The sequence below is a fragment of the Neoarius graeffei genome, chromosome 19, assembly GCF_027579695.1.
Source record: "Neoarius graeffei isolate fNeoGra1 chromosome 19, fNeoGra1.pri, whole genome shotgun sequence".
In the NCBI taxonomy this organism is placed as follows: Eukaryota; Metazoa; Chordata; class Actinopteri; order Siluriformes; family Ariidae; genus Neoarius; species Neoarius graeffei.
Window position 1 is genome coordinate 33,009,811 of NC_083587.1, and position 13,769 is coordinate 33,023,579.

The window sequence follows — 13,769 nt, forward strand, 5'->3', positions numbered from 1 at the left end:
TACTGCATGCTGAGATATTGCTCAGAGGCACTGCTTCCGGGTATCGTGTTGCATAGTCCACCAGAACTAATATAAAGCGGTACCCTCGTGCTGACCGATCTAATGGCCCGACAAGATCCATCCCAATTCTCTCAAACGGGGTCTTGATTAATGGGAGGGGGCGCAAAGGCGCTTTTGGAATGGCCGCTGGATTTACTAACTGGCATTCACGGCATGCCGTGCACCACCTACGAACATCGCCGCGAATCCCCGGCCAATAGAATCGGGCCATTATTCGGGCGGGTGTCTTATCCTGCCCTAAGTGTCCAGCCATGGGATTAAAATGAGCCGCCTGGAATACCAATTACCGGTGGCTCTTTGGAATCAAAAGTTGCGTGACTCGATCTTTAGTCTGAGTGTCCTGTGTCACTCGGTATAACCTATCCTTCATAATCGCGAAGTAGGGGAAGGATGGGGTGGCGTTCGGCTGGAGCATTTGACCATCGATTACTCTCACTTGGTCAAACACATGTCGCAGAGTCTCGTCTCGCGACTGCTCTAATGGGAAATCCGCGAGGGATTCCCCAAGAGAGAGAGGAGGGGCCGGCGGCTCCTCACTCTGACGCAGAGATGACGTAGACGGCTCTGCGACAGCTGCTCCCGCCAAAGCGACACCGGGACCTCCCCCCGTTAAATGGCAGGACCCACTCTTGACTAAGTGTGTCATCAAATCCCGAAATCCCGGCCAATCAGTCCCCAAAATTAAAGAGTGGGTAAGGCGAGGATTAACCGCCGCCTTCACTATAACTTTTTCCCATCTGAAAAAAATGTGGACCAACACCAAAGGGTAGCGGTGAACATCCCCGTGCACACACAACACCTTCACCCCCTGTGGTCCCCCCAATGCCTCGTTTTGCACCAGGCTTTGGCGAATTGAGGTCTGATTACAACCAGAATCCACCAACGCCTGATATGTAGCCCCCTGGATACTCACCGGTATGCGATACGCTCCGGCCCGATCGAGGGCGGCCTCTGGCATGTCGGGGATCCGAACCACCGCGCCCACTTCCATTGCCGTGCACTGCTGTTGAAGGTGGCCCGGCTCCCCGCAGCGCCAGCAAACCGGCCCGGGCTTTCCCTCTGCACCGGTGTTCTGGAGCTCACTCACCTGAGGGGGGGGAGAGACAGACACAGAAGGGAGAAACGGGAGGGCACCGCGGGTGTGACGGGCCGGCTGGGGTGGTGCCAGCCCCCGTCTCCGCGGTGGGGGAATGGGGCGAGGACGGGACACAGAAGGAGGGGAAGAGAGAGAGAGAGAGAGAGAAGAGAAGACGCTGTCTGCTGTCCTGCCACCGGAACAGCCACCAAATGATCCTCCGCCAGCTCGACTGCCTGATCCAGCGACGCCGGGCGGTGGCACTGGACCCACTCCACGGTTCCTGCTGGTAAGCGAGCGATGAATTGTTCCAGCACCACCTGGTCGATGATCCCCTCGGCGTCGCGGTTGTCGGCCCTCAACCACCACCAGCAGGTGTCCCGGAGCTGCTGGCCAAACGCGAACGGCCGGCCGACTTCCTCCAAGCGCAAAGCGTGGAAGCGCTGGCGCTGTTGCTCTGGAGTGCGCCCCACATGCTGGAGGACGGCCCGGCGGAGGTCCACGTAGGCCAGCCGGCGGTCGGCAGGGAGCTGTAGCGCGGCCAGCTGTGCCTCTCCCGTTAGGAGGGGGAGGAGGCACGCCGCACACTGCTCCATCGGCCACCCCGAGGCTTCTGCGACTTATTTGAATAGCATGATGAAAGCCTCGGGGTCGTCCTGCGGACCCATCTTGGTGACGGTGAGGGGAGACGGGCCCGCAGCCGGAGCGCTGGTGGACCCCGCCGACACGAGGAGGTGCCAGAACACTTCGCGGTCTTCCTGCTGGGCCAGCACCAGGGCTTCGAAGCGTCGCTCTTGTTCCTTCCGGAGGGTGACGAGCGCCTGGTGCTGGCTTTGCTGAGCCGTGGTGAGGGCGTGGACCAGGTCGGAGAATGGGGAGGACTCCATGGGGCTAATCGGCTGAAATAGCTCAGTAGGGAGAGCATTAGACTGAAGATCTAAAAGTCCCTGGTTCAATCCCTGGTTTCAGCACCACTGTAGCGGTTCGCTAGGTGTGGGTGGAGCACAGAGGACGGCAGGACAGAGATCAGGTTCGTATATGGTTTTTATTGTCAAGCTTTTCAGTCTAACAACGTTTTTATTTGGAGACTAGAGGCACAGACTAGCGTCTCGTCCGGCGATGAGCTCCCCTGTTCTCCGCTCTCCTTCCCTAAATAGGGCGCGGTCACTGGGAAGACACACATAAACACAGGTTAATTGCCGTCAGGTGTAGTGATTCTGCCACTTACCTTCCCTGACTCCGCCCTCCTGTCACAGACCGGCGCTTGACCACGCCCCCGCTGCCACAGACACTTTTTGACGGACTCACTTTTCAACCACATGTGAAGCTCTGCTGCAAAAGTATCTCGCATCTGTTTCAAGCCCTGCTTTTCTACCATGCAACAACAGAGTATTCTGCTTCAAAAGAGACAAATATTTTCTTAAAAAATAACTTACAATCTCATCATACAGTATGGTGTGTTTTCCGGAGAGGACATTTTTTAATGGACAAAGGATCCTGTCAGAGGCACTTAGTTTACAAAAAAAGTAATTTCCACTTAAATATCTTTCTATTGTGAATGAAAGTACTGTACACATCCCAAAGTAAAACCTAGTTAGTGCTAAAGAAATGAAATTCTCAATTTACCCAGTAACATCTAAGTGTAATAATTAAAGTAGAATGAAATGAAATGACCACAAGGTCAAAACTGAGCTCACATTTGATTCTTACAAACATATTTATAAGAACTTATAAGAGACAGCAGTAGGGCTGGTGTGTCCCTATAAAATAATGTATAAGAAACTCCAGCATATATATCTCATCTCATTATCTCTAGACGCTTTATCCTGTTCTACAGGGTCGCAGGCAAGCTGGAGCCTATCCCAGCTGACTACGGGCGAAAGGCGGGGTACACCCTGGACAAGTCGCCAGGTCATCACAGGGCTGACACATAGACACAGACAACCATTCACACTCACACCTACGGTCAATTTAGAGTCACCAGTTAACCTAACCTGCATGTCTTTGAACTGTGGGGGAAACCAGAGCACCCGGAGGAAACCCACGCGGACACGGGGAGAACATGCAAACTCCGCACAGAAAGGCCCTTGCCGGCCACGGGGCTCAAACCCGGACCTTCTTGCTGTGAGGTGACAGCGCTAACTATATATATATATATATATATATATATATATATATATATAAAAAGGGCTTTACATTAGCACCCGCCTACCCACCAAATGCGGGTAAAATTCGGCTTTGGCAGGTAATGACTTTAGTCTCACTAGCCACTTTGGTGGGTGGTTTATTCTGTGGTATGACAATATATTTTAATTGTAGTTTTCTCTGAAGGCATATGATATAATAAACGCATTGCAATGTAATATTACGCACCTACAATTCCCATGAGCACCTGCATAAACATTCTGACAACATGTTAGAATTGTTTAGAACGTTCGTTAATGGCTCAGATAAAATCAGTGATACTGTACTGTAACCTGCGGTTAATGAATGAAGCAACAAAGTTGCTGACGACTGACAAGTGCACTATGTGGCGGCATATAGCTGGAGTTTCAAACCCTGCTGCTCAGGAAAAAAGGGGCAGGGATGATAAGGGCTGGAGGCAGCATTTTAAAATCACCGAGGTCCGTGATGCGCAAAGCGCATGCCAAAAAATTTTCAACATATTTAAATGAGAGGGGTGAATTACACGCCACAAAAGAGATCTATTCCTGAAATTACTTTTAATGGTGTTTGAAGTGAATATCATCTCATTATCTCTAGCCGCTTTATCCTTTTCTACAGGATTGCAGGCAAGCTGGAGCCTATTCCAGCTGACTACGGGCGAAAAGCGGGGTACACCCTGGACAAGTTGCCAGGTCACCACAGGGCTTGAATATCATCAGTTTTGAAAAAAAATCATGTATGTGGCAAGAGTAAGAATAATTTAAGCTTGTTTAATAGTTTGATCTGGCCCAAGCAATGAGGACAAAAGATACCTTAACCATGTAGCATATGGAACTAAGATACATTAACAATCTGGCATCCATTACACCTACACAAAAAAAAATTCTGGGAAAAAAATCAGTATACACCACCATGTTTTAGGCAAAGTTATCCAAGGCAAACATAAGTTAAAACTTTCCACTCTATTGTTTTGGCTTATCGAATTATTTACTTTTAAAATCACAAACAAGGCAGGCTACAACTGCGCTGCTTCGAAAATGTAAATTTAACAGCTTCATGAAAGTGCGCTGATGGTTACCATGAAAAAAACATATCTGCTGCACTGCGTTCCTCCCCTGAGTCGCGCACTCATTCGCTTTTGTGCTCTTGGTCTCAGAGCCACATGCACGAAACAGACACAGAAGACAGAATCAATGTTTAATATAATTAACAATGCACTTTTTACGGAGACGTTTTAATGTTATTCTTTATTTTTTTATCCAGTTGAATATTTAGCGTACAAATGTATTTTCAGCTCTTAAAAATGACCAAGGTCCGGACCTCGGTGGCCTCATAGCTGGCTACGGCCATGGAGATGAACAAGACGCTAATAGGAAGATAAGACAGTTCAATGACAAATGGAAGTTCGGGTGAGATTGGATAGTTCATAGCAAAACCGAAAATACCATGTACTGCGAAGACTGTAGAAAGTATGGCAAAGACAGGCACCAGCAATTTTAAACTCGAAACTATAAAGGACCACGAAAAGTCAAATGCACACATAGGTACTATAACATCAAAACCGGTGAAGACGGCTGGTTCACTACAGGACAGCATTGCTTTCAAGTCCCTGGCTGTCATGAAGTCAGCTGAGCTGGAGAGGATGGAGCTGCTGTTTAGAAACGTTCACGTGATTGGAAAGAAGTTGATCCCGCCCCAGCTATCAACTTATGGCCTGCTGGAAGCCTCAGGTCACGAAGACCATTTTTCATGGACCATTCAGACTCATCTGATGATGAATGTAATGAGGACATTTAACCCTTTAATGCAAAATATATGCACACCCCTTCTAATGCACAACATGGGTCAAAAATAACCTGCATTCATTTTCCACGTTATTTCATGCTGACTGAGTTTTTCTTTGCTCTATCTTTTGAAATCAATTTATTTTATGATTGAATATTCCAAGTATTCTTTAAATATCTTGTTTTTAATTACCACAAATCATTAATTTAATTTTTTCTTTCCTACTTTATGAACAAAAATACTTTTTATATTACTATACATGGGTCATCCAAGTACCTGGCGACTTGTCCAGGGTGTACCCCGCCTTTCGCCCGTAGTCAGCTGGGATAGGCTCCAGCTTGCCTGCGACCCTGTAGAAGGATAAAGCAGCTAGAGATAATGAGATGAGATGAGATGAGATGAGATGGGTCATCCAAGTGTGATTTAAAATTAAATGTCTTAATACTATAATAATAATTTGTTTCAAGTAATTACTTTAGCAGTGAATGTGGCCAGTTATTTATTTATTAACTATGTAGTTAGCTAAGCCAACTACAATAAAATTAGCTAACTAAAGTAGAATATGTCAACAGCTCGGTAGCTAATAGTAATTACTTGTAACTTACTGACAAGTAATCTACTCACTCTCAAGGTAACCTAAACATAATCAATTTTTTTCTAAGATAATGTTAGAACAATTGAAAAACATTACTTCCATGTATTAGATGGGCAAAGGGCGCTGTGCTGAGCTGTGAAACGTCTGACACAAGCACAATTCACAGTTCCCACCAAACGCTGTAGTAAATGCATACGGGTCGTTTCTGACCCATGTGTGTAAACTTGATGTAGAATTACAAAAGCTGTGCTTGTTCATAACTTAAGAAAGGAAAAATAAAAATGATGATTTGTGCTAAACAAAAACAAGATATTTACTGCATATTTGGAAAAGTAAATGACAAAATGAGTTTATTTCAAAAGTATATCATAGAAACACTCAGCCATACATGAAATAACCTGGAAAATGAATGCAGGTCGTTTTTGACCCATGTTGTGCATTAGAAGGGTAGTGATACAAAAAGGGTTTTTATTCAAAAAGTAAGAAAGGAAAAAATAAAATAAGGATGTATGATGATCAAAAACAAGTTAATTGAGGAATACCTTGAATACTGAATGATGGGATTAATTTATTGCAAAGATATAGAAGATAAAAACTCAGCCGGGTCACTTTTGACCCATGTTTTGCATCAAAGGGTTAATGTCTCTATCTACACATGTTCACACACACACACACACACACACTATTAATAGATAATACATAATATACATAATAATACGGCAGCACAGTGGTGTAGTGGTTAGCGCTGTCGCCTCACAGCAAGAAGGTCCGGGTTCGAGCCCCGTGGCCGGCGAGGGCCTTTCTGTGCAGAGTTTGCATGTTGTCCGCGTGGGTTTCCTCCGGGTGCTCTGGTTTCCCCCACAGTCCAAAGACATGCAGGTTAGGTTAACTGGTGACTCTAAATTGACCGTAGGTGTGAATGGTTGTCTGTGATGACCTGGCGACTTGTCCAGGGTGTACCCTGCCTTTTGCCCGTAGTCAGCTGGGATAGGCTCCAGCTTACCTGAGACCCTGTAGAACAGGATAAAGCGGCTACAGATAATGAGATGAGACTTGCATATCAAAACATCAAATGTTTTTGAATGATAAATGTTTTGAATTGGACTTTTAATATTAGAATCAGTTCAGTTGTACTGAATGTTATTTTTCATATTATATGATATTTCATATTGTAAGGGGCTTGAATTTGAGTTCAATAAACAGAATACTCTGTTTATATTTTTGTCTGAATTGGTTGCATGTTTTCATATAGGGCGCTGCCTTAACAGCACTGAATACTTGAGTGCTACATTATATGCTGCCATTCATAATTAAATCTAGATCTTCCAAACTTTAACGTATTATGGTGAAGAAAAAACTGCGATTTCCTGGCAACAAAATTGTGGCTAGTGAAAAGGCTGAATGGCTAGTGACTTGGGAAAACCACTAGCCACAGTGGCTGGTGAGCAAAAAAGTTAATGTAAAGCCCTGATATATATACTGGACCTAGTTTTAGAAGTTAGTTGGTGTCATTCAAAAAGACAACCATGATGTGAAACAGCCCTTACAAAAGAAATTTGGTAGACATGGGTTTCCTCCAGGTGCTCTGGTTTCCTCCTCCAGTCCAAAGATGTGGATTAGGTCAATTGGCTACTGTAAATGTGATATAAATGTGAGTGTGAATGTTTGCTTGTCTGTGTGTTAGCCCTGTGATAGGCTGCCATCCCATGACCCTGATGGACAAGCGGTATAGATAATGGATGAATAATTGGCATGAATTACTGCAATTTTATATACAGATTAGATTTGTAAGGTTTAAATAGCTTATTTCTTACAATTACTGTATAGAAACAACCTTGGTGAAACTTTGTAAAAGTCATTTCATATTAATGATTTGCAAGAAAGTAATCCAAAACCAAATCAAGAAACTAAATCAAGTAAGACTATCTATGCAATTAGGACATAATAATTCATATGAAAATTATATCAAGATAAAGTTATAATAAATGCCACCATACCAAGAATTATTGTGTGTCTATAGCCAGTGTGCTGCAGTGACTGAGCTGCTATTACTAGATCATTCAGTGCACGCCACACTTAGGAGATACTTTTTCACTCTTCAGTTGTCATTTCATCATTTTCAGATTTCGGTGAGCACTGTGCTTTATGATAGGTTTTTGTTTGTTTGTTTGTTTTGTCTGTCACTAAATGCAAATAATATCTGTCATATACAGGCTTGGTAATTTATGGGTGACTGGCATTTATCACTAAATGCTCATGAGTACCAAGAAAATCAGTATTACATAAACTTTTGTAAATCTGGCAGCAATGTTTGATTGATCTGACCTGCAAAAGCATTTACACACAACTTTACTGAAAGATTGATAACTTTGGCCCCTCGTGTGAAGAAAACTAATACTGGTGTTTTGATAAATGTGTGTCTTCTGAAACATGTTTATCACATTTTGATAGCTGCAGTGAATTTTGGACATGAAATAAATTGGACGTTTTAAACTGCAGAGAGATGTGTGAAGAGTTTTGAAAAAGTGAACTTGGTAGTAAAAATGTGCTTGTCTAATATATATATATATAGAGAGAGAGAGCGCACCCTTCACGGGCAGCACGGTGGTGTAGTGGTTAGCACTGTCGCCTCACAGCAAGAAGGTCCTGGGTTCGAGCCCCGGGGCCGGCGAGGGCCTTTCTGTGTGGAGTTTGCATGTTCTCCCCGTGTCCACGTGGGTTTCCTCCGGGTGCTCCGGTTTCCCCCACAGTCCAAAGACATGCAGGTTAGGTTAACTGGTGACTCTAAATTGACCGTAGGTGTGAATGGTTGTCTGTGTCTATGTGTCAGCCCTGTGATGACCTGGCAACTTATCCAGGGTGTACCCCGCCTTTCGCCCGTAGTCAGCTGGGATAGGCTCCAGCTTGCCTGCGACCCTGTAGAAGGATAAAGCGGCTAGAGATAATGAGATGAGATGAGCACCCTTCACAATTATTGGCACCCCTGGTTAAGACATGTTAAAAGCCTTAATATAAATTCAATTTTTATTGCAGAAGCATAATCTCACACTGAAAATTGTAGAAAAATGTAACCCTTAACTCAAGTGAATTAAAAAAAAAATCCCTGACTAAGAAATAATTATTTTTCATAAAATCACCTGTTCCACAATTATTGGCACCCATAACAATTCCTAGAAAATAAATGTAATTGAAGCATTTCTGTCATTTCTACTGTAGTTTATAAAGTTGATCAGAGTATCTAGGAACCTTTAATTAGTAATTCATCACATCCTGTTTCCATGGGGTATAAATATGATGTGACACAGAGGCCTATTTCTCTTATCCACTCTTCAACATGGGAAAGACAAGAGAACACACTGTTCAAGTAAGGCAGATGTGTGTCGACCTTCATAAGTCAGGCAATGGCTACAAGAAAATAGCCACTCGCCTACACCTGCCCATATCTACAGTCAGAGGAATCATCAAGAAGTTTAAAACAACTGGAACAGTGGCAAACAAGCCTGGATGAGGATGCAAGTTTATCTTGCCACCACGCACAGTGAGGAGGATGGTAAGAGAAGTAAAAAGTTCTCCAAAGCTCACTGTTAGAGAATTGCATCAAAGAGTAGCATCTTGAGGTCACAAAGTCTCCATAAAAACCATCAGGCGCTATCTACGTGCCAACAAGCTGTTTGGGAGGCATGCACGGAAAAAGCCTTTTCTCACTTACAAGCATAAACATAAACATCTGGAGTTCGCTAAGCAGTACTGGGACTTCAACTGGGACCATGTGCTTTGGTCAGATGAGACCAAGATAGAGCTTTTTGGCAACAAACACTCTAATACATCACAAAAGATGAGTATGCACAAAAAAAACCTCATGCCCACTGTGAAGTATGGGGGAGGATCAGTGATGCTCTGGGCCTGTTTCTCTTCCAAAGGCCCCGGGAACCTTGTTAGGGTGCATGGCATCATGAACTCTTTGAAGTACCAGGACATTTTAAATCAAAATCTGGTGGCCTCTGCCCAAAAGCTGAAGATGGGTCATCACTGGGTCTTTCAGCAAGATAATGACCCTAAACATGTGGCCAAATCTACACAAAAATGGTTCACCAGACACAAAATCAAGCTCCTCCCATGGCCATCTCAGTCCCCAGACCTCAACCCAATTGAAAACCTGTGGGGTGAGCTGAAGAGGAGAGTGCATAGGAGAGGACCCAGGACTCTGGATGATTTAGAGAGATTGTGCAAAGAAGAATAGTCGAAGATCCCTCTCTCTGTATTCTCCCATCTTGTGAAATGTTATAGGAGAATATTAAGTGCTGTCTTGTTGGCAAAAGAGAATTGTACAAAGCATTAACATCAGGGGTGCCAATAATTGTGGCACACATGATTTCATGTAAAATAATTATTTCTTAATGTGGGATTTTTTTCCCCACTGAATAAATGCACTTGAATTAAAGGTTGGATTTTTCTCTTTTTTTGCATTGCTGTCCTCATTTCATCTCATCATCTCTAGCCACTTTATCCTGTTTTACAGGGTCGCAGGTAATCTGGAGCCTATCCCAGCTGACTACGGGCGAAAGGCGGGGTACACCCTGGACAAGTCGCCAGGTCATCACAGGGCTGACACATAGACACAGACAACCATTCACACTCACACCTACGGTCAATTTAGAGTCACCAGTTAACCTAACCTGCATGTCTTTGGACTGTGGGGGAAACCGGAGCACCTGGAGGAAACCCACGCGGACACGGGGAGAACATGCAAACTCCGCACAGAAAGGCTCTCGTCGGCCACGGGGCTCGAACCTGGACCTTCTTGCTGTGAGGCGACAGCGCTAACCACTACATCACCGTGCCGCCTGCATTGTTGTCCTATATTATTTTAAAAAAATTGAATTTATTAGAAGCCTAAGAACATACCTTAATGAGGGGTGCCAATAATTGTGGAGGGCACTGTGTGTGTGTGTGTGTGTGTGTATATATATATATATATATATATATATATATATATATATATATATATATATATATATAGTGGTGCTTGAAAGTTTGTGAACCCTTTTAGAATTTTCTATATTTCTGCATTAATATGAACTAAAACGTCATCAGATTTTCACACAAGTCCTAAAAGTAGATAAAGAGAACCCAGTTAAACAAATGAGACAAAAAATATTATACTTGGTCATTTATTTATTGAGGAAAACGATCCAATATTACATATCTGTGAGTGGCAAAAGTATGTGAACCTTTGCTTTCAGTATCTGGTGTGACCCCCTTGTGCAGCAATAACTGCAGCTAAACGTTTCTGGTAACTGTTGATCAGTCCTGCACACCAGCTTGGAGGAATTTTAGCCCATTCCTCCGTACAGAACAGCTTCAACTCTGGGATGTTGGTGGGTTTCCTCACATGAACTGCTCGCTTCAGGTCCTTCCACAACATTTCGATTGGATTAAGGTCAGGACTTTGACTTGGCCATTCCAAAACATTAACTTTATTCTTCTTTAACCATTCTTTGGTAGAATGACTTGTGTGCTGAGGGTCGTTCTCTTGCTGCATGACCCACCTTCTCTTGAGATTCAGTTCATGGACAGATGTCCTGACATTTTCCTTTAGAATTTGCTGGTGTAATTCAGAATTCATTGTTCCATCAATGATGGCGAGCCGTCCTGGCCCAGATGCAGCAAAACAGACCCAATCCATGATACTACCACCACCATGTTTCACAGATGGGACAAGGTTCTTATGCTGGAATGCAGTGTTTTCCTTTCTCCAAACATAATGCTTCTCATTTAAACCAAAAAGTTCTATTTTGGTCTCATCCATCCACAGAACATTTTTCCAATAGCCTTCTGGCTTGTCCACGTGATCTTTAGCAAACTTCAGATGAGCAGCAATGTTCTTTTTGGAGAGCAGTGGCTTTCTCCTTGCAACCCTGCCATGCACACCATTGCTGTTCAGTGTTCTCCTGATAGTGGACTCATGAACATTAACATTAGCCAATGTGAGAGAGGCCTTCAGTTGCTTAGAAGTTACCCTGGGGTCCTTTGTGACCTCGCTGACTATTACACACCTTGCTCTTGGAGTGATCTTTGTTGGTTGACCACTCCTGGGGAGGGTAACAATAGTCTTGAATTTCCTCCATTTGTACACAATCTGTCTGACTGTGGATTGGTGGAGTCCAAACTCTTTAGAGATGGTTTTGTAACCTTTTCCAGCCTGATGAGCATCAACAATGCTTTTTCTGAGGTCCTCAGAAATCTCCTTTGTTTGTGCCATGACACGCTTCCACAGACATGTGTTGTGAAGATCAGACTTTGATAGATCCCTGTTCTTTAAATAAAACAGGGTGCCCACTCACACCTGATTGTCATCCCATTGATTGAAAACACCTGACTCTAATTTCACCTTCAAATGAACTGCTAATCCTAGAGGTTCACATACTTTTGCCACTCACAGATATGTAATATTGGATCCTTTTCCTCAATAAATAAATGACCAAGTATAATATTTTTGTCTCATTTGTTTAACTGGGTTCTCTTTATCTACTTTTAGGACTTGTGTGAAAATCTGATGACATTTTAGTTCATATTAATGCAGAAATATAGAAAATTCTAAAGGGTTCACAAACTTTCAAGCACCACTGTGTGTGTGTGTATATATATATATATATATATATATATATATATATATATATATATATATATATATATAAAATTTCTCTCCACATTCACTTGATATGAGCAATTGTACGCTCTAATTGCCTACTCTACTACTAGGCCATCATCTCATACTGAGTTGAGAAAAACAAAATGGCAGTGTGCATCAAGTCCAATATATCACTTTGTTATCAAGTATTTAAAAGAAACAGAAATAGCGAAAAGAATAGTCGTCCCCCCCCAATATCTCCTGTTCCACACTCCAGCCCAGTTGCTGGCAGTAATGCACCTTTAAGTTGGTTTGCAAACCACCAAAAAACCCTAAAGGAGAAGAAGTAGAAAATGGCGGAGTGTGTTGCTGAACCAACCGAGGATGAAATAAAAGCTCTACTCAAATACAAAACCACAAAAAATACAAAAAAAATCAACAAAATATGGAATTAAAGTATTGGATTTTATACTAAAAGTATAACGCATTTTTTTTTTCAATAATTATTATTCTAGCATTTTTCACAAATTGCACCGGTTTGTTTCCATTCTGAGCAGAAATTATTTTGTCGTACGTTTTGTACAAAGTTTTCATTTATCGAATTTGCAAAAAATAAAAACCCTCTGTTTCTCAAAATCCAGTGAATGTGCAGAGAATAAAAGTGATTCTACTCAATCTCATCATAGATGGTTTATAGTCAGTTGATTTTGTGGAATAACTGTTAAATATATAAGAGAGAGAGCTTGAGTGTCGAGCTGAAATATAATTTAATACTATGAGATCCCGTGGGAGGCATATAATGGATTGTTTAGTTTATCTTGACATTGATATCCTGATGCTATGCACCTTGTGTTATTGTACTGTTGTATTCTCAGATTAAACTGAAAACTCATGATGAAGTATGAACACAGAAAAGTTTGTTAGAAATAAATGATCTTTCTTTTATTTAAAAAAAATGCTGTAACCACATAATTACTTACATTATGTAAAATGAACTGTTACCTACAGACTGGTGTTTTGGATAACATTAGCTACCTTAGCAAGCAGTTAATGTTGGTTAGCTAGTTATCATTATCCAAGTGTTTTTGAGCTAGGTAATGATACTACATAAAAGCCTACGTATAGGAAACTTAGGTTCCTTATTGTGGTATAGTGCAATATACATCCCGACCTGCGGTGGCACTAGACTGTATTGCAATGTGATTAATAAGTGTAGAATGTGGCAGAACAAGAAGTGAAGAAGTTAAGTAAAGAAGTTCGTGAATTATCTCTGTCTTGTCTCATTTAAAATCCACTTCAATCCTACTATATATACACAACATATTGGCGACGAGGATGGCTTTTGTTGGAATTTCACAACCCCCTGCTTTATTGGACACTCCCGGTGAGCCTACGTTATATACAACGTGGATTCAGATGTTTAAAAATTACCTCCTCGCCCTCACTGCTAACGACAT

General features: G+C 42.5%; 1 non-coding gene across 1 annotated transcript; it reads left to right on the forward strand.

The window, feature by feature from the left end:
• The first annotated feature begins 2,033 nt into the window (after positions 1-2,033).
• On the forward strand, positions 2,034-2,106 carry trnaf-gaa (transfer RNA phenylalanine (anticodon GAA)). The gene has a single exon. It is a non-coding gene; the product is annotated as a tRNA-Phe (tRNA).
• Positions 2,107-13,769: the final 11,663 nt, after the last annotated feature.